The 23,638-nt window shown below is 44.8% G+C and overlaps 1 protein-coding gene across 4 annotated transcripts in view; it reads left to right on the top strand.

Annotated features, from left to right (window-relative positions):
* The first annotated feature begins 1,885 nt into the window (after nucleotides 1-1,885).
* The window catches only part of LOC140733093 (tyrosine-protein kinase Fyn), a 226,772-nt gene continuing 205,019 nt past the window's right edge, over nucleotides 1,886-23,638 (top strand). The window contains exon 1 of one of the 4 annotated variants that reach the window (XM_073055931.1): nucleotides 1,886-1,945. The gene's annotated coding sequence lies outside the window, so the exon portion shown is untranslated. Of the gene's footprint in view, nucleotides 2,062-23,638 lie in introns of all 4 variants that reach the window. The other 3 variants (XM_073055938.1, XM_073055937.1, XM_073055929.1) reach the window with 3 other exon arrangements.

The raw sequence follows: 23,638 nt of genomic DNA, 5'->3' as shown, positions 1-23,638 counted from the left end.
ACTGTCTCTCTGTGTCCATGCCTTTGCTAGGTAGGTCTGGCTGTTTGCTGCTACCTAGTGTTGGGAACTGTCTCGTTGTGTTCAGCTTTCTGTGTATGAGTCCCGGCCCTATGCCCTGTTCCCAAGGAGGGGACCTGGCTCCGTGTTCCGCATTCCTGTTTCCTGAGACCAAGGCTCTGTGTTCCGCGTTCCTGTCTGAGCTTGATGTCCTCATCCAGCCCAGGAGTCCCGCGTCCTGCCCCCACGTCCAGTCCTGTTGCCTTGCCACGTCTTGTCCTTGCCTAGATCCGGAGTCTGAGCCCAAGTCAAGACCCAGGTTCCGGGTCCCTGTCATTGTGTCAGCTTCTGCCACCTGCCAATTAGATAAAATCTATGCTACTTTTCAACCTCTTGTTTTCCAAGGGAATAAACCCAATCTATCCAAATAGTCTTTATCACTACAACCACTACAGCTCTCCATTTCAGACAACACCCTAGTGAATTTTTTTTGCTCCCTTTCTCTATTGCTACCACATACTTCTGGGATGACCCGAACTGTACACTACACTCCAAACGCATTCTAAACAACTTTTCGTACAGTGGGAACATCAGATTTGTGAGGTGTGGTCAACTCTGCACACGCTATGCTGACTTCCCCCCTTTCCAAATGAAAATAAATCCTGTTCCTCAAAATCTTCTCCAACATCTTCCCTGCCACAGTCTCTTGGGGCCTGGAGTTTCCAGGCTGATCCTTAATGCTCTTTTTGAACAAGGGGACACATTATCAATCCCCAAATCTTCTGGTTCCTCACATGTGGCTAATAGAGAATTAAGTTCTCCATCAGAGGGATGGGCCATTGTGCCTAGTCTACTATACCCTCTGCAGTTTCTTACATTCCTGTACATTTGAATTGCATTACCATGCAACCGATGGGGATGCTCCCAACAATACATCTGCGTTGGGTTGTTAGAGGGGTTGGTGACATGCTGAATTTACAGTATGTTTGTAATATACTGTGCTGCAACTGCACAAAGCTGGCTTTCATGGCCTTTATAGCCTGTGGACGTTTGTCTCTGATAATAAACTCGACTTGATTTACCCTATGAAGGTACATCAATACCACCTTCCTATGCCTCAGGTGTCTTCTCCTTTTTCCTGATTAAACCCACAATATCCTTTAATAACCACGTTTCCTAATTTTACCACCAACAGGGACATGCTGTTGTCTGTGTGTGTCTCTCTCTTTCTGTACAGTGGTACTTCAGGTCTTTTTTAAAAATTGGGCTCTTCAGGATTCTTGCTCTGTGCCTGCCTGTAAGCAGTCAAATTTCAAGGTGTATAATTTGTTCATTCTTTGATAATAAATGTGCGTTGAAACTTTGAATCTGATTCTGAACTCTGGCCATCACGCTTTTAAACATCTACAATTTATCAGGTGCTGTCTTTCCCTCAAAAAGTTGCTCCCACTCTGTTTCCCCGGGACCCCTCTTACACCATTGAAACGCACACAAAATGCTGACGGAACTCGGCAGGTCATCGAGGCTGAAGTGGACTGAAAATATCGAAGATTTATTTTGTGAATTTCTATTCTTTACATAAAAAAACAACTATAAAAGTCAAACAATGCCAAAATACATTTCAGTAAGTATAATGTATTAAATGCAACGGCCAAGTAATGTCAGAATGGCAATCTAACACAGGGATTTAAGCTTGCATATTAACTTTCCAAAGCCCCAGCAATGTCTCTATGCAGGAATGACTAAAAGCACAATCTCCCGCCACGGGGGGGGGGGGGAGACTAGAACCCAGCCCCATTCGATTACCATTATGACGTCACCCATTTGTTTCTTTCCGCAGTGACGACACTTCCGGACTCTCATCAGTTTAGGTTGCACGCCGAGCGGCGGAGTTCGTGTGAGAGGGTGAGCCTAATGACGTAAGAGCCTGTCGCCCCCAGCACAAAGAGTGAGTCGGGGAGAAGCTGGAGGCTCGGCATAAAGGAAAGCGCAAGGGGGTGGGCGTGTGAGCAAGGGAGGGGATTTGCACAGGGAGATGTGAATGCAAGCCCCACGGCTCTTCAGGTAAGCAAGAGCAGGCTTGTTTTAATTTTATTTCTGTATCAACCACTTTGTTGTTTAATTCGAAGTTTGGCGTTGAATGTTTTGGGTAGGGGAATTGCTGGTGAGACGGACAGAGGTTCCGAGTGTGTGTGTGTGTGTGAGTGTGAGTGTGAGAGAGAGAACCTGCACCAGATTGCACACACCAGGCAGCCACACACTCTACATGCATCTGGCATTACACCTAGCAGATTTTACTGCGTGTCTCGTTTAAAATTAGAAAAATTGTGTTTTTGTTCATCCCCCCCCCCCCTTCCCTCCTCCACCCCTCAGCGTTACGCAGTTAGGCATCGCAACTTCCATGCGAATGTTTTTGGACAAAAGATGATTTGTTGTTGTTGTGCCGTGTTATTCCGAGGTTTTAGGTACCGTTATAAATAAATAAATAACGCCCACACGGCTCTCCCTCCCCGACTGACAGAAGGGTGGCGACGGGCATCAAGTTGTGTTTAAGGGCTCGTTCGGTTGATTTTATCCTCCCTCGCTCTGCCTAGCAGCCCCGTTGTTTTCCTGGGGTGCCCTCGGTGCTGAGAGCATCGGCTCGGAGGCGGCGGCACGCTTGCAGCGTGGAGTCTCCAAACTTTACAGATGATCAACCTGCGGATACATTCATGTTGGAAAAACAGCGGATTGCTACCCCAGCCCACCCGCGAAAGCCTGTTCGATTCCCCCCCTCGCTCTCGCTGTCAGCCCAGCGGATTCCTTTTGTGTTGACTTGTATCGTTCAAAATGGGTTTGTGGTTACTCCCAGTTTGACATTTTGTTTAGCTTTAGATTGCATCCCCGTATCTCTCAGTTGACACATTTTGTTTCAAGCCATTGTCTCTTCGGCTTCGTGCTTTCCCCTTCCCTAACAGTTTTGATTTATTTTAGTCCGGGGTTGGGTACGAGCTTTTGTTGTTCGCGGTGATCTCAATCCGCTTGACGTGCATTCAGCATTAAAATAATTGATTGTTCTCGTGTGAACGCCGCTTTGCCGGTCCTTTCCCGCCTCCCGAACATCCGTCTCCGGAGGGAATGCCTCTCCGCACTGCCGCCGCGGCCCCTGACCGGTAATGGGCAGCGCTTGTGCTGTCATCCCGCCGCGGCGGGGTCCGGTCATCGAGCCTCGCTCGCGTTGCTTTTCATTGGAGTCTTTCGGTTTTTAAAAAAAAAAGTTGCGCTTGTTTTTATTCAGTTTCAAAGCCCAAACTTTATATGATTTAGGGAGAGGTTGGGTTTGTATTTTTCTTGGAGCAGACCAGGCGGAGGAGAAAATTACTGTCTTAATGAATAAAAACTTGGTATTGCATGTCATTCATAAAGAAAATTTCATCACAAGGGCAAGCACTGACAGAATAATCACAGAGAAACTGCGGGCGGACAATAAAGTGTAAGGCTATGATGAGGTAGATTGAGGTCAAAGGTCCTTTTTGTGGTGCAAGAGGTCCGTCCAGTAGTCTTAAAATCGGGGTAGACGCTGCCCTTCAGCTTTCAGGCTGTTGTACCTTCTGCCTGATGAGTGGTGGGGATGTTCAAAATAATAAGGTGCATAGGAATAATTTTCTTCTATAGTCAAAATCAGAGGGCATCAATTTAAGATGGTCCAAAACCAGAAGGCATCGGCTCAAGATGGATAAGTAAAAGGGTTGGAGGGGATCTAGGAATAAAGGTTCTCCCTGGTGTTTGGAATGGGAAACACACTTCCTGGGAAGATAGTGGAGCCTGGAATTCTGCTATCTGGAACATCTGGATCACCAAGGCTGCTGGCCAAGTGCTGGTAGATGGGAATGGTACAGGGGGTTCCCAACCTGGGATCCGCAGACCCCTTGGTCAATGGTATTGGTTCATGGCAGGAGGTGGGGGGGGGGGGGGAAGTTGGAAAACCCTTGGAATAGAAGGAAGTTGATGTGTATAGTGGCCTGGAGGACCTTTTCCTGTGCTTTTGGGTTGTAGGCACTGGAAATGCACTCAAAGGGCTGAGTTAGCTGGCATGGTTACGAGGCCAAAGTGTTCAGATCAGGCAACACACACAAAATGCTGGTGGAATGCAGCAGGCCAGGCAGCATCTATAGGGAGAAGCGCTGTCAACCTGTTCGGATCACTCTCACTTTCTGGCTACTGGTCCGTAGATCCCACAGGTTGTGATTCTCCAAACGTTGGTCTACTGTCTCTGCTTCAGGCCGAGATTTCCAACCCCTCCCCCCACCCCAAATCTATCTGCTCGTTTGTTTCCAATCAAGTTCCGCTTGAATCCTCTATGCACACACCCTGCCCAATGTGAAGTGGGTCTTTTATTGGATTTCTACTTTGTCCAGTTGCATGGGTGAATTTGTGTATTGTTTGTTGGTTAATAGCTTAAATTAGCGTTTCTGAAGAATTACTGGGAAAAGTGTAGCTAAAGAGAAATGCATTGGACTCCACCTAATCAATATGCACATAAATTATTCTCAGTGTGATATCATTTGCTATGAGACCTTTATACATCCCACAGAGAACTGGGAATGTGTGTTGAAATGGTTTTCCTAATGTATAAATTAGCTGCTGAACATTTGGTGCTTTATCTGTAAAAGGGACAGTGAAGCTAACCTTGCTGGTTATATATTTCAGTGTAACACTGATGATACAAACACTTGGTGTTAAATCAAAATAAAAAGCAATTTAGGATGGAGTTGGTTTATTAAAGTTGTTGGTTGCTGCTTAGTGCTGATTATCTGTGCTTAGAGAAATGGCCATTATAATTAGACCCTTGATGTATGCTCGCGCTGCAATGCCTACTACATTCAATGTTAAAGGAGGATGTGTTTATATAGCATTAATTGTATCAATTTAAGAATGTTTTGAGATTCTTCACAACCGATGAAGCATCATTCTTGAAATGTAGTCTGCCAAAATCGGAGGCAATATTACAACAATTGTGATGTGGTGTTCTTTCAGTCGTGTTGGTTCTAAGCAATTGTCCAGGGTGCATGGAACATAGAAATCTACAGCACATCGCAGGCCCTTCGGCCCACAATGTTGTGCCGACCATGTAACCTATTCGAGAAACTGCCGAGGATTTCCCTAGCAGATAGCCCTCTGTTTTTCTAAGCTCCATGTACCTAAGAGGCTCGTAAAAGACCCCATTGTATCCGCTTCCACCACCGTCGCTGGCAGTGTATTCCATGCACCCACCACTCTCTGTGTGGAAAAACTTGCCCCTGACATCCCCTCAGTACCTATTTCCAAGCACCTTAAAACTATGCCCCCTCGTGTTAGCTATTTCAGCCCTGGGGAAAGGGCCTCTGGCTATCCACACAATTGATGCCCCTCATCATCTTATACACCTGTGATAATTTCAAAATAAAACCATCTTTCTGTTTATCAGAGAGCAGACGGGTCTCCACATTTGGCCCCTCAGTCCTCCGTTGTCTCAAACCCAGTAAGTTGGGGGAGACACAAGTGGAAACACGTGTAAATTCCAGACTGCCCAACAAGCTTGTATTGATAAAGATTAGATTTATTTGTCACGTGTTCACTGAAGCAAAGGCATCCTTTGTGTAGACGGCCGACAGTCTGAGGATGTGCTGGGGCAGCCTGTAGGTGCTGCTAAGCTTTCAGCACCGACATAGGAGGCCCACAGCTTCCTAACCTGTATGCCTTTGGAATGTGGGAGGAGACCAGATCGTCCGGAGGAAGCCCGCATGATCACAGGAAGAACCTGTATACAGACGGCAGCGGGAATTGCATCCCGGATCACTGGCGTTGTAGAGCCTTGTGTTAGCCGCCATGCTACTCGTTTTGTGATTTTTGCTTATTGGTGGTCTTCCATACCGTCAGCAGCCGAGTCCCTCCTGGTTTCTGTGATCCATCCACATCTCCCAACATCCTTCAATGTGGGCTCTGTCTGCCATGTACTCCACAGCCTTGGTAATCATGTTGAAAGTTGCTCCTGTTCTTTCACCAATATCTCTTGCATCTAGCATAGATTTTGTAGTGGCTAGCACAAATGGAAGTCCAGGATTTCCATTTACAAAACCGTGGAAGTTTACCGCGTAGAAGAAAGCCACAGGAATTTTGTCTTGTTCGGAGAAGTGAAAGCAATTTATAACTGTTGTTCCATCTCTTGGTCCTCTCGTCTTCCCTTACTTCAAAGAGATGAGCGGTATTTCCGCTAAATGGTATGAATGGTATTTCAGCGATTCCACTGTGTGAGGGACGTAGGCCCAACATAGACAAATGGGACTAACTTCGATAGATATCTTGGTTGGCGTGGATGTGTTAGGCTGAAGAGACTATTCCCGTTCCGTATAACTCTAACTCTGGGAATTCAGCATTTGAAAATGAGTAGATTTTGACACCAGCTCAAATTCCATAAGACATAGGAGCAGAATTAAGCTGTTCGGCCCATCGAGTCTGCTCCACCATTTCATCATGGCTGATCCAATTTCCCTCTCAGCCCCAATCTCCCACCTAATCCCCATAACCTTTCGTGCCCTGACTAACCAAGAACCAATCAACATTGGCTTTAAATACGCCCAAAGACCTGGCCTCCACAGTCGCCTGTGCAATGAATTCTACAGATTCATCACCCTCTGGCTAAAGAAATTTGAGTTCATCTCTGTTCTAAATGAGCGTCCCTCTATTCTGAGGCTGTGTCCTCTGGTGCTAGACTCCTCCACCATAGGAAACATCCTCTTCACATCCACTCTATCTAGGCCTTTCAACATTCGATAGGTTTCAATGAGATCCCCCTCATTCGTCTAAATTCCAGCAAGTACAGGCCCAGAGCCTTCAATTGCTGCTCATATGATAAGCCTTTCATTCCCAGAATCATTTTTGTGAACTGCCTTTGAATCCTCTCCAATGTCAGCACATCCTTTCTTAAATTGTGGGCCCAAAACTGCTCACGGTACTCCAGAATGTGGTCTGACCAGTGCCTTGAGCCTCAGTATTACATCCTTGCTTTTATATTCTAGTCCTCTTGAAATGAATGCTAACACCGTATTCACCTTCCTCACCAGCAATTCAACCTGCAAGTTAACCTTTGGGAATCTTGCACAAGGACTCCAAATTCCCTTTGCATCTCAGACTTCTGATTTAATTTGATGTTTCAGGTTGAAGATTATTGACACAAAGCAACAGGCAAAATGCTGGAGGAACTCAGCAGGTCAGGCAGCATCTATGGAGTCGACATCTCGGGCCAACGCCCTTTATCAGAACTGGAAAGGAAGTGGGGGGAGGAAGAAGCCAACTTTTCAGTACAGAGAATTATGCCGGAAGAACTCAGCAGGCCAGGCAGCATCTATAGAAAAAGGCATAGTCAACATTTCTGGCCAAAGTCCTGCCAAAGCATTTTGGCCTGAAACGTTGACTATACTTCTTTCCATAGCCTGGTGAGTTCCTCCAGCATTTTGTGTGTGTTGCTCGGATTTCCAGCATCTGCAGATTTTCTCTTTTAGTGAATTATTAACTCAATTTCTGTCTCTATGGATGCTGCCTGTCAGCTGAGAGTTTTTTGGCATTTTTAAATTCCAGATTTCCAATATTTGCAGTTATTTTCATTTTTTTTAAAAATTTCTCTTGAGAGTGCCAATCTTTAATTGAGATGTTGGAGTTGGTCTGAATTCATTGCTTACAAAGTGAAACTGTGGCTTGCCAAATCGGAGTTCTGCAAGTCAAAGCTGGATTTGGAAATCAGATTTAAAATGGTGCACGTGTGCATTCATGACCAGCCTTTACATCGGCTGACTTTACTGGATTGCTCAGTTATTGGACTTGTTCATCCCTGGAGACAGTGCTGTGTCAGATCCAAATGATTGGTATGAAGGTCTTGGCTCTGGTTGCGGCAGTGGTCCTGAAGGAGCTGAGTATAGATTGTGAGCTTCATGTTCCCATTGGCTGTAGATCAGTAATACTGAGCCCACAGCAGATGTGCTTTGGTGTTTAAAAAGCTCTCTCATTGGTACTTAGCTGGGGCTCCTTTAAACTGGCCTTAAGCCATTATGTGGTGCTTTAAAGAATGAGAAATTATCTTATTGGAAAAATGAAAGATCCTCAGGGAGCGGAAGGGGGTGGATGTTGAGATGCTACCACGAGTGGGAGAGTCTCAAACGAGAGGCTTAGCTGCAAGACAGTTTAAAAACTGAGCTGTGCAGGAATTTCTTCTTGCAGAGCCTGTTGAATCCCCTACCCCAGAGGAGCTCTGGATGCTAGATCGCCAGCTGTATTTAAAGATGAGGGAGATAAATTCATGAAAGATTGGAGCAGCGGGCATTTGGATTGTTGTCGAGGAGGAGCTGAAGCCTGATGCGGGCCAGCCTTGATCATGCTAAGTGGTGGGGCAATTGTCTTGCGCCCGCTCCTATAGCGTGCACAGTATTGCAGCCGAGTACGAAGAATGTAGCCAGGCTTCTGGCTAGAATGAGAGTTATGATAATACTGAATGTGAGGAGAGTCCAATCTTTGATATCCTTATCTCAACGTCATCATCATCATCATCATCGTGTGCCATGTCATATGGTCTTTGACCATAATTGTTCTTGACAAATGTTTCATGGGAAGTGGTTTGCCATTGCTGCCTTTGGGCATTGTCTTTACAAGGCAGGTGACCCCAGCCATTATCAATACTCTTCAGAGATTGTCTGCTTGGCGTTGGTGGGACCTGTGATATGCACCAAGCTGCTTGTACTACCATCCACCGCCTGCTCCCACGTCCTCACGTGACCCTGATCAGGGGGATGGGGGGCTAAACACCTTGCCCCAGGATGACCTGCAGGCTAACGGAGGGGAGGAGCGCTGTACCCCTCCTTTGCCCTGCAGCACGAGGCTCTTCGTGTGCACAGTGTGGTTTTGTAACTTCAAAGGATTAAGTTAATTCGAAGGAAACACGGGAGTCCAAAGATACGGGTTTAGTTCGTTCTTTCAGCGAGGCACGCACGTATCACATAGCAGGATGATGTAAACAATTAACATTTTTGCATTGTAGGAAAATTAAAGGTTATGGGGGGAAAAGTCAGGTAAGTGGAGATGAGTTCATGGCCAGATCAGCCATGATCTTATTGAATGGGAGAGCAGGCTCGATGGGCCGGATGGCCTACTCCTGCTCCTATTTCTTGTGTTCTTATGTTCTAACATTTTTAACATATAACCCTTAATTCTTTAAACAAACAAGAATGCCTAATCAAACAATACATGTAAGAGATTACTCCAATATTATTGAAATGTTAAATACACAACATACATCTAAGTAAATTTTAAATTTATTGGGAGTGTCTGCCTCTAGTTTCGAACTCCCACCCCACCTGTGTCAAAAAGTGTTTCTTTACTTTTCCACTAATCCATCCAGCTATTTTAGGTCTACGTTATTTGGGTTTTAACCACTCACCTCAACGGAAGCTGAGCCCTTCCTATTTGCTCCTGAGCCTCTCCTCATTTTATGCACTGATTTTTCTATACACAGCCGCCTTCCTAACCCACTTTCAACCCCCCCCCCCCCCACCTGCAAGAGAAAAGCCCTACTCCATCCAATCTTTGCTCATTCCTACAAACTTTCAGTCCTGGTGGATCTCCTGTCTCCTTTCGCTCAACAACAGTTGTCTCCCACGGGTATTCCTGACTGAACAGATTGGTCAGGTTCAGAGTGATGAATGGCCCATTCTTCACTGTCTCTGCGTCTTGGCCTTCGTTGTATAAGTATTACTACCAACCAGGGCTTTTCCTGTCACCAATTACGATGCTGTATCAAACATTTAAATCTGTTTTCTTTCGTCTTCTGAGTAATGATCTCCCTCATCTCTCATCTCCTTACAGTGCCTGTGGGTGTGTTTCACCAGCTCCGGTCTCCCAGTACTTCCTCCCTGGCCCCAGCCTTACTGCAGGGGCTTCGATGACAAGTGTCAGCAATTAAAAACCGGTTTAACATCACTGACGTGAAACTTGTTGTCTTTGTGGCAACAGTGCAATGCAATGCATAACAGAAAAGAATGTGAATTTCAGTCGGTATATTTATATATTAAACAGTTAAATAAATAGTACAAAAATTAAAAATAAAAGTAGTGAGGTGGTGTTCATGGGTTCAATTTCCATTTAGAAATCGGATGGCAGAGGGGAAGAAGCTGTTCCTGAATCTCTGAGCGTGTGTACCTCCTTCCTGATGGTAGCAGTGAGAAGAGGGCACGTCCTGGGTGATGGATGTTGTCTTTTTGTGGCATCGCTCCTTGAAGTCATTCTCACTCCCTGTTCATACCCACACATTGCCTTGGTAGGAGTCGCACCAGCACATCCTCTCGTTGGTAGGAGTCAGTGTCGCGGGCAGGAACAGGAAGTTGTAAAGACAAAAGTGAGCAGCCAGTGTAAGATGCGGCCCCTTGAACATCGGTTAATCAACTCGGCCATCTTGTATAAACTCAGCTGCAGGTCCCTGCTTTCCTCCCACGTCCCAAAGACGTGTGGGTGCACTGGGCTCATCAGCCACTGCAGGTTGCCCCTAGTTGCCTGGCTGAATCTGCGGGGGGCTGTGAGAATGTGGCTCGGTTGGAATGAGACTGATGAAAGTGGGGGCTTGATAGTCTAAATACACTCACAGGCTGAGGGGCCAGTTTCCATACTTCTCTGAAAAATGTCACTACCGAGCCAGCAAAAGTGTGGGAACACTGGCAACTGCTCTCCAGCCCACACACCATCCTGGCTTGAGAATAGTTTGCTGTTCCTACATCGATAAGCCAAAACCCTGAACCTTGTGGGAACAACCACACTTCAAGGGTGGCAAAGGAGGTAATTCACCATCCTCAAAGGCAATTGGGATATGCAGTGAATGCTGGCTTTGATTTTTCTAGTGGAAGTAGACAAACTCTCGGAGGAACTCAGCAGGTCATGCAGTACTTAGAAGGTGGGAGGGAGTGGGGGGGCAGAGGAATTGTTGAGACCTTGAATCAGGACTTGTTTAATTCTAAACTGGGGCATGCCTTGCCATACTACTTTTAAATTGTATTTCAAAGTGAAGAATGGGGAATAGGTTCTTCATCCATCTGGGAGTCACTTTACCTTGGTTAGGAAAGGCTAGGAATGTAACATCAATCTTTTGATGGCTCTGGAATAAATTATTCAAAGTTTTCAATGAAGGAAGTCTGTCCAAATGCTTGCTAAGTTGCTGGGACCACTTATTTGTCTTTTATTTGTGGATACAGCAACCCCCGGCAATCCTGTTTAACTCTAACCTAATCACGGGACATTTTACAGTGACCGGTTAACCTACCCAGTACGTTTTGGCCTGTGGGGGGAAACCGGAGCACCTGGAGAAGAAGCAGACATTCCATGGGGAGGATGTACAGAGACTCTACAGATCAGCACCAGAATTGAACTCTGTACTGCGGAACGCCCCAAGCTGAAATAGCATTGTGCTAGCCACTGCACTACAGTGGCACAACGTTGTAAAAATTCAATCAGAGAGCCGTAGATGTTCGTAAATGCCGCATAAATATGCACACTCCATCTGCTGCCTCCTGCAATTCTGCATTGAAAAAGATTTACTCCGTTATGGAAGTTACCTTGTTTTGGAGTTTATCAATCACGTCGAAGTGCATTTTAAACTTGGAGCAAATGGTGGTGATTTTCCAGGGCTTTGAACTGCTCCTGCAGGTATGTTTGGAAAACCTGAGGTTATTCTGAGCTAAGCTCCAACTCGTCCACATTTGCCATCCAGCTTGGCTGTCACTGAGCCCATACACGGGCTCTGGGTTAAGCAGTGACTTGAATTTTAAAACTCCTTTTGTCTTCCAATCTATCTATCTGTCCTCCAGCCTTTTGTCTCTGAAACGGGCTCTAGCCCAAGAAACCCTGCTCAGCTCTGCATTTATTCATTCCATTGGAGGCTTTAACATGATCCCTTGGAGTTCAGGAGACTGAGGTGTATAAAATCTTGAAGGTCATTGTCAAGATGTTTGTATACTCTCTCTTTCCCAGGGAAAGGGAACCTGAAAGTAGGAGGGTAGGTTGAAGGTGAGAGGCAAAAGACTTTAAAGGAACCTTGCTGTCCTGTGATGTCTGTGCAGATCACAACGCCACATATTAAAATTCCTTTGAGAAATTTTGCTTTGTTCTGCAACATTTACTCAGCTCTGTGCTGAACTGAGGCTGTGGCCTGCTTTGGCCTTAGTGACGCCTGGCTTTGTGTCTGTAGACTCACTGTCATTCTGAATGCTATTTACTTTTATTGTTTGCGCGATTTGTTTTTTTTCCCTCTTTGCACATTTGGGTGTTCGACAGTCTTGTTTTACTGGTACTTTTTGGGTTTCTTTGTTTTGTGGCTGCCTGTAAGGAGATGTATCTCAAGGTCGTGTAATGTATACATATTTTGATAATAATTGTGCCTTGAACTTTGAATGGTCCTGTGGCCAAGGCTCTGGGGTGTTCTGCTGAATTAAATCTGCTACTCAAATGCACATCGGTTGTTCAAACAAATCCTGGTCCTTTTCCATTATGCAAACACGAGGAAATCTGCAGATGCTGGAAATTCAGGCAACACGCACACAAAATGCTGGTGGAACACACCAGGCCAGGTGTTTTGTTTTGTTACAGTTGATGTTTCGGTCTGAGACCCTTCGTCAGGACTAACCGAAAGGAAAGATAGTAAGAGATTTGAAAGTGGGAAGGGGAGGGGAAATCTAAAATGATAGGAGAAGACCGGAGGGGGTGGGATGAAGCTAAGAGCTGGAAAGGTGATTGGCGAAAGTGATACAGAGCTGGAGAAGGGAAAGGATCATGGGACGGGAGGCCTCGGGAGAAAAAAAGGGGGGGAACACCAGAGGGAGATGGAGAGCAGGCAAGGAGTGATTGTGAGAGGGGCAGAGAGAGGAAAAAAGGGGGGAATAAATAAGGGATAGGGTAAGAAGGGGAGGAGGGGCATTAACGGAAGTTAGAGAAATCAATGTTCATGCCATCAGGTTGGAGGCTACCCAGCCGGTATATAAGGTGTTGTTCCTCCAACCTGAGTTTGGATTCATTTTGACTGCAGAGGATGCCATGGATAGACATATCAGAATGGGAATGGGACGTGGAATTAAAATGTGTGGCCACTGGGAGATCCTGCTTTCTCTGGTGGACAGAGCATTGGTGTTCAACAAAATGTCTCTCAGTCATAAAGTCCCGTTATGTCTTTCATCTGCAGAGAGTTTTGGATCTGATTAGTTGGATATTTTTTAATAAGTAGAGAGGTTTTAGTTTGTACAGGTCATGGGTTAGCTGCAGAACTGGTTTGAGTCATGTGTGGTGATGTGGAACTTTTACAGAAAGTTGTCTGGGACTGAATTGTGGTTTTGTGATTCTGCTTTCTGGCGAAATGAGGCAGCTAGTGGTGATAGAGATCCATAGTGTGGAGGGAGGAGGTGGCTCATTGAGACAGTAGACCTGCTGCCTTGTGGTTCCAAAGACCTGGGCTCAATCTTGATTTCCAGCAGTGTCTGTACAACTGTGTGGCTTTCTTCCAGGTGCTCCAGTTTCCAACCGCATCCCTAAGACATGCATTGGCAAGTTAATTGGTTGCTATTGTGTATTTAATATTTCAGTAATATTGTTTAGTTAAGCATTCTTTGTTTACATAATTCATTACGGATTATATGTAAAAGTATGTGAATGGCATACGTCATCACGCCACTATGTCACAAGTGCATTTCTCACTAAAGTAAAAAATGAAACTGAGACACGTTATTCCTGGCTTCATCTTTGCTTTCAGTTAGTTTTGTGTCTTGGAGTTTCAAAACATAATTGTAAATTGCCCCAAATGTAAGATGGTGGATTCTTTTTGTGTTGGGAATCAAATGGGATTTATCCAGGATTAGTGCAAATGGTGTTTGATTATTGTTGACTTGGGCCCAAGGGCCTCTTTTCATGAGTATGACAGAGGGAGAGACTGAATCACTGAAGTTCAGGTACTATGTTAAGGCCTATGTAGATTTGAGAGCTGCTTTTACTACTAGACATAGTTTTGTAACCATGTTCTCTTCCCAGCCCTTCAATGGGGCAGCTTTAAACACAGTTCCTCTTTTGTCTAGAGGCTGCGATCAAGTTTGGACTGTATGAATGTGAGTCATCCTGTACTTGTCTGGAATTCTGTTAAAGCCAGGACGATCAGATCAATGTGCAAGAACTTAAGATGGCACCTGCACGTTGAGGTCCTAACCTTGTTCATGTGCTCTGGTCCCAGACACCAGTGTGTTAGCATTTAACCTCCTGGGTGTGTCTGGGGGCCTCTGCTTTCTCCCTGAGCGATGGGAGAGGGGTGTCCACTTGGTTGTCCAGTGTGCACAGATGGCTCCCTTGGAGTCAGAATTGGGTTTAATATCATTGACATATGTTATGAAATTGCCCTTCCTCCCCTTCTTACACCATCCCTGACATATTTAGTTGTTTGTTTTTTTCTCTCTCTCTCTGCCCATCACTCTGCCTGTTCTCCATCTACCTCTGGTGCTCCCCCCTCCCCCTTTCTTTCTCCTGAGGCCTCCCGTCCCATGATCCTTTCCCTTCTCCGGCTCTGTATCACTTTTGCCAATCCCCTTTCCAGCCCTTAGCTTCATCCCACCCCCTCCGGTCTTCTATCATTTCACATTTCCCCCTCCCCCCACTACTTTCAAATCTCTTAGTATCTCTCCTTTCAGTTAGTCCTGACGAAGGGTCTTGGCCCGAAACGTCGACAGTGCTTCTCCCTATAGATGCTGCCTGGCCTGCTGCGTCCCACCAGCATTTTGTGTGTGTTGTGAAATTTGTTGTCTTTGCAGCAGCAGTAGAATGCAATGCATAATAATAGAAACAACATGAATAACAGTAAATACATATTAAATAGTTAAATAAGTAGTGCAAAAATAGAAATAAAAGTAGTGAGATAGTGTTTGTGGGTCAATTCAGAAATCAGGAGTGTGTGCCTTCAGGCTTCTGTACCTCCTCCCTGATGGTAGCAATGAGAAGAGGACATGTCCTGGGTGATGGGGGTCCTTAGTGATGAATGCCACCTCCTTGAAGATGTCCTGGATACTACAGAGACTAGTGCCCATGATGGAGCTGACTAAGTTTACAACTCTCTGCAGTTTATTTCGATCCTGTGTGGTAGCTCCATCCTACCAGATGGTGATGTAGCCAGTTAGAATGTTCTCCACAGTACATCTGTAGAAACGTGCAAGTGTCTGGTGACATGCCAAATCGCCACTGATTCCTAATGACAGCGTTCCGTTGGGAATGAAATGCCATGGCCTGACAGAGAGCCCCAACTGATGGGTCTCTGCTCCTAGCCTGGCGTGGTCGGCTGTTCAGACTCTGTGTGGGCTTTGCTCACCAGAGCTTCAGTTTGAGTGTCAGCATGCTTTTGAGAGGGCGGTGAGAGAATAGTGATGCAGAAAGATTGTATGAGGCTGATGTGTGACTGTTGTGCACTCACCCTCCTGACAATTGGTCTCTTAGCTCTGCCTTTGGAGCTAAACCAGACTCCCCATGCCTCTCAGACCAAACTATACACCATTTGTTTCCATATTCCTGGCCTCCTCCCTCAGCTGTTTCCATACGTTACCTTCAGACATGTTTTTCCCAAGTACTGCTTCCCACACTCCGACTCAATCACCCTGCGACCTGCCTGCATCCTCAGACTCACACATTTCTCTTCCTCCCCCTCTGTTTGCTGAGCCCAGTTAATCCAACCTCCACTTTAAGATTCTCACCCCTCTTTGAACTGCTACCTTGGCCTTGGCCGTCCATGACTCGGTCACTTCCTCCAGCTGCAGACTTCGGAGAGGAATCTGCACTCTTCCATTCCAACCTCTTTGTTGCCCTCTAACAACCACTTTGTCCTCCTTTTAACTATAGCATCTTTTGGCACTAACGTTTGAGATTACCCCTAACCGACCAGCTCCCTATCTTTCTGAAAGCTAAACTCAGTCCAGTGCCCTTGTGTGATGGTGTCAGATCTCTTTCACTGCACTTTTCAGAAACATCTCGTGATATTTTATTGCGTTGAATCTTCTGTAAGAATACCGCTTTCTGTGAGCGATGTATTATCTTTAATTTGTACCCACGTTTTCAGTCATTTGTTTTGAACGTTAATTCTGACCATCTTTTCAGTGCCCAGAAGTGCCCTGCACATTTCAGTTGAAAGCTATCACAGAGTTTTGTAGAAATGCAACCCGGATGTTCCCACCACAGAGCTGTGGCCTTTGAAATGTTAACTTTTGCTGAAGTGAGATTGCTGATGCAGGATGTGGGTTTAAATTAGGTGTAACAGTTTCCAGGATGCAGGATTTGGTATGATCACTTCGACCTCCGGTACTCGCCCCTCATTTCATACCACCTCAGCCCAGTTCCTCAGCTTGTATGAGGATGTGTCCCACCTGCAGATGGTACTGGTCTGATGTTTTGGCGTCATTCTGTTGCTTGCTTGCTTCCGGTGGCAGGCTGGGGTTTTTTTACCTTTCTGGTCGCCTCCGCACCTCAACCAGTGGTACTTCTGAGTTCTCAACCCTTGGTTTTCCCAAGCCCCAAATAAAGAGCGCAGTGATCTGTTTGGAAAAACTGTAGTTGAAAGCACTTAATTTTGATACAGGCTTATTTTTTACCCCCTGTTTGCTCCCTCACCCCCACCCTAACATCACTGTACTTCTATATGTTTTTTTTTAAAAAGTCAAACATTTTAATAAACCAGCAGCTTTCTCCCAATGAGTTAATTTTCTGGATAACTTTGTAAAACAACTACTGAAGGCACAAGAAGGGTAATTTTATCTCTAATGCAAGGAATGATTGTTGTGGACAATTACTCTAGGGATTGCTAAGGTCCTTCCAGATAAATGTATTTATCTCTCAAGCTTTAGAAAGGTTAATCTGTCTGGGTTGGGTTCTGCTCCTTGGATAAGCTTTTGTTTTAACAAGATACCTCACTTTGAACATCATTCAAATGCATTGAAACTTGGATGGGACAAAATCTTGGTCAAGAGTTAGTATTTAAGATGAGTGCACGGCTTACAAGGAGAAATAATTGGAGACATGGGATTGAAGTTGCTGTGAAAATCAGTATAGACTCATTGGGCTCAATCTGTGTGGCAAGGAAAAATTTTAAATGTGAAAATATGAGATCTTTTGGTTATGAAGCTTTGGTTCAATGTCTCCAAAGTCTCTTCATTCCATTTGAGGTGAATCTCAAAAGACAACATCTGATCTCCTCTCTGACTTTCTTCACCACTGGTTTTGCTTCCATTAACTACCTGGGCATCACTGATTGCACGCCGAAGGGGTTCATTGGTTGTAAAAATGCTTCGCAACTCTTCAAGAGGCTTGCGAAGCTCTACTTGAATGAGTTTTCCTTCCCTGTCATTTTGTGTCATGTGCACCTCTTAGAATGTTGTGGTGCTATGCTTATTCCACACTAACATATGGAAGTGAACGTCGGTCAATATCAAAGCAAAATGAGGGAAGACTCAAAGCTGCAGAAATGTGGTTTTTTTTGGGAAGAACGATGAAAATATTATGGAAGGACAGAGTAACAAATGAAGTGTTGTGAAAAGCCAGAATAACAAGAGAGCTGATGTCATCAATCAGGAAACGGCAGCTGGGATTTCTGGGACGTAGCGAGGAAAGAGTAGCTGGGACATCCTGCAGTGATGGGAAAAACTGATGGAAGAAAAGTTGCGGTTGACAGCGTCTGATATTCATGAGCTACATCAAGGGATGGACAGGCAGAAGTTTTGAATTGCTTAGTGGAACTTCTCAGATTAAAGAGAGATGGAAGACCATGATCACCTGCATCATACGACACTGCACATGATAACGACCATGCACCACTGGCTGCATAAAACTGCTGAATAGAAACTATTTCCATGCCCTGTGTCCCTTAGTCCAGGGGTTCCCAATCTTTTTTATGTCATGGACCCTGACCACTAACCAAGGGATCTGTGGACACCAGGTTGGTCCTAGATTGTGTAGTGCTCTGAAACATAACCTGTTGCTTATATTTTATCTGCAGCTGCAGCCTGGTTATCTGACGGGATTGATTCTTTAGATACCTTACATGATCAAATCCTTGGGATTATAGAAATAAATACATGTTGTGTTTTGCCATGCTGTGTTGGACCAGGATTTTGGTCATCAAAGGTCAGGTTTCAGAAGGTTTTTTCCTCTCGCTTGAGTGCCATTCTGATTAGTCATCAGGTCAGTTTGGGGTCTGTTTAATTATCCACACAACTGGATCTCTTAATCTGCCTATTCTCTTCGGAATTGCAGTGACTTCAACATCGCCCTCACTCTCCACAGAGAACAGATGTAGACTTCTCAATCTCCCTTCATTGCTTCAAGTTGCAGTAGATTTCAGTTAATTGGGGTAACCTCTTATTTGGGGCAATTCTTAAAGAACAAAAGTTAATCGAGAAAATAGCCGGGATTTCCTTCGTTTATTTGGGACACTATGCCACTTAATTGGGACAGGTGACTGTTGCCAAACAATTTCTAACTAGTGTCAGTCATATCAACTTGTACAGCTGTTAGACTCTACACCATACTTGGAGCAATCAGTTTTTAAATAGCATCAGTTGCATATATTTATTTTCAAAAAGCAGTGATATTTGTAACTGACTGTTGGTGAGAAATCAGCAGGAAGACAGTTGGGAACTATTTTGCTCACCGCAGTGTCAAGCGTTCAGGATTTGAGATGCCAGAAATGGCTGGGAATGAAATGATTTCACTAGTTAGGAACTATGAAGAATTTGAAGGCATCAGCAATCATCTTGAATGTTACAATGAAAATGAAGATTTGGAGGACGCAATGATCAGAAGTGTTATATGAAGGCAGTCCATTATCTACACTAAATGTTTGGGCTGATGTTGTTCACTGACAGTTAATGAGCAGAACACAGCAGCATACACTGGGTGAATTCCTCCAGTGTCTATTAGGAACTAATCGTTTTATAGTATTAGTAGTGTTCTAATTTGTTCTGTATTTCATTTAAATACATAATTTGTTAGTTAAACGGTAGTTTGCCTTTTTATACCCTTTTGACTAACCTCCATGAAACTTTGGCTAGTTTGGGCAGCCACTTGATTGGGCCAAAATGTACTGGTCCAGATGTGTCCCAATTAACCAGACTCCACTGAATTGCATTTGTCAGTAAGCATTTGTATCTTTTGTAAGACAATGCCTGACCTTGAGTCTTATCGTAAAATGCAGAGGAACTGTGACCACCATTGTGTGACACTGGAGACCTTGGTCAGCTTTGCAACAACATTTGCTTCAGTTTCTAGTCTGTGTTTTGTGCAATTGTTTAAATCAGATAAAAGAAGACTTTAGTCTTGGGGGTTGGAAAATATTCCAAGTGGATATGCAAGAGGATTTACAACAACAATTTTGCACTTGCATGGGCCTTTTTAGACAGCGTTTTCAATCCAGTTGTATCACTGTGTTGTGTGGTTATTTGTTTTTGCATTTGCAAGTTTCCTGGGAGTGGCTACAATAAATAATTGCCAAGTGCTGGGTACTGCCAACTTTATATAGACCGCTAATTTTGCGCGCCTTGGTTTGGTCTCCCCACACTCCGTAGGTAACATTATGTAATACGCAGGCAGGTTTGAGGTGTGGAAATGGCCATGAGATGGAATGGTGGGGGAGTGCTGAGCAGTCCGTTCCTCTGGCTCCGGGTGTTCTTGATCTGGTTTGATGCTTCGTTGTGGCCCCACAGACAGCCGGGGCTCTAGCATTTTAAAAAGAGTTCCTGTAGTGCTTTCAGTATTTCAGTGATATGTGAGTAATATTGTAAACGTATAGCCTGTTTAAGCTTGTTTAGAAAATTCATTATTGGTTGTATGTAAGAATTACGTATATGCCATACATCATTATGCCACCAGGTCATGTGTGACCGTCTCATTAGAAGAAAAGTAAGTCGACCCGTATCACCGCTCCTGTGTTGTTCTTTTGATTAGTTTTGGAGTTTCAAAACATAACAGTGGTGACAAGGAAGTTTTGAAACCAACCCCAGATGACTACCTACTTGAAGCGCAGAACATTTTTCTTTGGAAGGGGGAGAGAAACGTTCGAGTTTTTTTTTAAAAAAGGCAGAAAACATACTGAACAGGTTCATAAACAGTGAGTATTCGGTGATAATTGATAATAAATAAACAGAAATGGCTGGCTACATCTGAAAGATAGATGTGTTTGCTTGCAAAACAGATAACTGGACAATGTATACTGAATGAATTGAGCAGTATTTTAAAACAAATGGAATGACCGATAAATAAGTAGCAGTTTTGCTGACTATAATAGGTGGAAAAGCACAAAATTTGCATAAGGGTTTAACTGCTCCAATCATATCAGATGAAATAAGCTTTGCTGACATCGTGAATGTAATGCAGGGATGTTTAGAACTGAAACTATTGTTGATTGCAGAACACTTTAGGTTTCAAAAGTGGAATCAAAAGGAAAGGGTGTCCATTTCAGTTTGCAAGGCTGAAGTGAAGAAATTTTCCAAGCATCGTCAGTTCAGTGGCGGGCTCAATGATGTACTGAGAAATTGTTTGGTCTGTGGAATCTTACAAGGAAGCATTCAAAGATGGCTCCTAACTGGAGCGCAATTCACATTTTAAAAGAGCAGTTGAAATTGCATTAACAATGGCAGCAGTCGCCGAAGATGCAGTTGAGTTGTAGTCAGGGAATGAAAGTGATCATGAACAAAATTACAATCTCTAAGCAAAAACCTGCCTGGCCAGACAAAAATGTGTTACTAGTATGGCAGGGCCTCGCACATGTGACAGCAATGCAGATTTTAAAGTTAAACGTCAGAATCGGAAGACACCCTTTTTTCTCCAGTCCTGTTGAAGGCTCTTGGCTCAAGACATTGACGGTTTACTCTTTCCCATACGGGCTGCCTGGCCAGCTGAGTTCCTCCAGCATTTTGTGTGTGTGGCTTCAGAATCCGAATCAATTTTGATATCACCGGTACATGTTGTGAAATTTGTTACTTTCGTGGCAGCAGTACAATGCAATACATGATAAATGTAGAAAATAAACAAATTACAGCAAGTTTGTGTGTGTGTATACACACACACACACACACACACCATACTTTTAAAAAAATTTTACTTGTTTCATATATAGTGAAAACAGAAATTAATTTATGAGAAGTATTCATTTAGTGTTCATGTGTTCAATGGCAGAGGAGGAATCAGATGGCAGAGGAGGAGAGGCTGTTCTATGCTGAGGGTGTGCCTCAGGTTGTACCTCCTTTTTGACAGTAACAATGAGGAGAGGGCATGTCCTGGGCGGTGGGGATCCTTAATGATGGACACTGCCTTTCTGGGGCACCGCTCCTTGAGGGTGTCTTGGGGACTATGGATGCTATTACCCATGATGGAACTGACTAATTTTACAACTCTCTGCATCATGCTTTGGTCCTGTGCCGGAGCCCCTCTCCCCCCCCCCCCCCCCCCCATACCGGACAGTGATGCAGCCAGTCAGAATGCTCTCCATGGTACATCTACCGAAGTTTTCAACTATTTTAGGTGACAAACCAAATCTTCTCAAACTCCTAATGAAATATGGGTGCTGTTTTGCCTTTATACCAGGTTAGATCCTGGGAGATATTGACACCCAGGAACTTGAAATTGCTCACTCTCTCCACTTCTGATCCGTCCGTAAGGATTGGTATGTGTTCCCTTGTTATACCCTTTCTGAAATCCACAGTCAGCTCTTTGGTCTTGCCATCATCGAGTGCAAGGTTGTTGCTACGACACCACTCAACTAAATGGTGACGAGAGGGTGTACAGGAGCAAGATGCACCATCTGAGATTCTATCAACTATGGTTGTATCATCAGCAGATTTATAGATGACTGCGTGAGCCATGCCTGGTCACGCAGTCGTGGCAGTAGAGAGACTAGAGCGGTGGGCCATCGATACGTTCCTGTGGTGCGCCAGCGCTGATCATCAGCGAGGTGGAGGTGTTATTTCCAGTCCGCACAGATTGTGGCATTCCGGTTAGGAAGTCTGGCAGAGAATACAACAAAGTAGGGCAAGTACAAGACGTACGTCAGGCAGACAGAAATCAAAGCACAGCACAGGCAAGAGAAAAATCTAAAAAAAAAACAAGTTTCAGTTTCAAGAAAGAGCACTAATCTGCAAGCCGTTGATGGAAAATTCTGATAGTGACGAGGGTGACACAGGACCGTGCAACCTTGAATTTTACAATGTGAAAGCTAGCACTATGGCTTACACCAGAAGCGTATAGCAAGCTAATAAAAATTGAATTTCTCCCACATCTCGAGTGTTAGAAAGTTTAGAAGATTATGGGCTAAACAAGTGTGAATTCTTTAAACCAGGCATCACTTACTGGCTGGTGGCGCAGTGACTTCAGCGCCGGACTCCGGAATGGAGGTTCCTGGGTTCGAATCCGGTTCCCGAGTACGCTTTCCATCCAGGTTGAGTGTTGAGCTCGCAACTCAACCTCGTAAAATAAAGAAAAATACTGCGAAATGTCTGTGTGAGGCATGGTCCTTGTAAGGCATGAAAATGCCCAACGCGGGCCTCTCAGGCCTGAGTCGACATCATCAAGCATCACTTACTGTGGTCACACCGTTGATGCATAAGGGTTACACAAGTGTGCTGAGAAAGTTCAAGCAGTAGTGGTGTCCCAAGGCCAAAGAATGTGTCGCAGTTGTGGTCCTTTTGGGGATTTGTCGATTACTACAACAGGTTCCTGCCAAACCTGGCTACAGTGCTCCACCCCATGTTCTCATTACTACAGATCAAGAAGAAATGGCAATGGACAAAGCTGAGGCACCTTTCCAAAAGGCGAAGGAAATGGTGGCACCAGGCACGATACTTGCACATTATGCTTCACCTCGTCCAGTGAGATTTGCTTGTGATGCTTTGCCTTGTGGTACAGGTACAGTCATGTCACGTTATGAGTGATGGAAGTAGCCTTTGCATCCCGTTCGCTTACTGCTGCAGAGAAAAAATTCGGGCAGGTTGACAGAGGCCTTGAGTCTGGTTTGTGGTGTTAAACGTATGGGAGAGAGTTTACCTTCATCATTGATCATCAACCAATGCAGAGATGGGCTCTGCTTCTTAGAGGACACAATTGCAAGATTGAACTCCGGAACAACTAATCATGGATATGCTGATGGATGGTCCTGTTTGCCCTCGGAAAAGGCAATAGCTGAACAATTTCCAAAAGAGGATGCTCCCCCTTGATGTATTCTCCCTAATGTTGCTGTGTTACGGCAGAGATGATCCAAAGACACACCAGAAAAGCCCCCACACTGTCTCGGTTCTATATGGCCACCCAAAATGGCAGCAGAAATTCCACTTCCCTGTTTTTTTACCAGCACCAGGATGAACTTGCCCGTGACATGGCTGCCTTGTGTAGATTGACAGTGAGAGCTGAACGAGCCCCACGCTAGTCATCTAGGCGTGGTCAGAATGAAAGCGTTGGCTCAAAGCTTTGTCTGGTGGTTTGCGACAGATCAGCAGACCGAGCAGCCCGCCCTTGCCGTGCGTTGTTCGGGATGCCAATGTGTCCGGAGCTGTCAGAACTACTTGCAATCCCAGAGTCAACTGCATGACCCAGAACC

This window comes from Hemitrygon akajei, chromosome 9, assembly GCF_048418815.1.
Source record: "Hemitrygon akajei chromosome 9, sHemAka1.3, whole genome shotgun sequence".
Classification (NCBI taxonomy): Eukaryota; Metazoa; Chordata; class Chondrichthyes; order Myliobatiformes; family Dasyatidae; genus Hemitrygon; species Hemitrygon akajei.
Note: the sequence above shows the minus strand (reverse complement) of the source record. Positions and strands in the feature narration are given on the sequence as shown.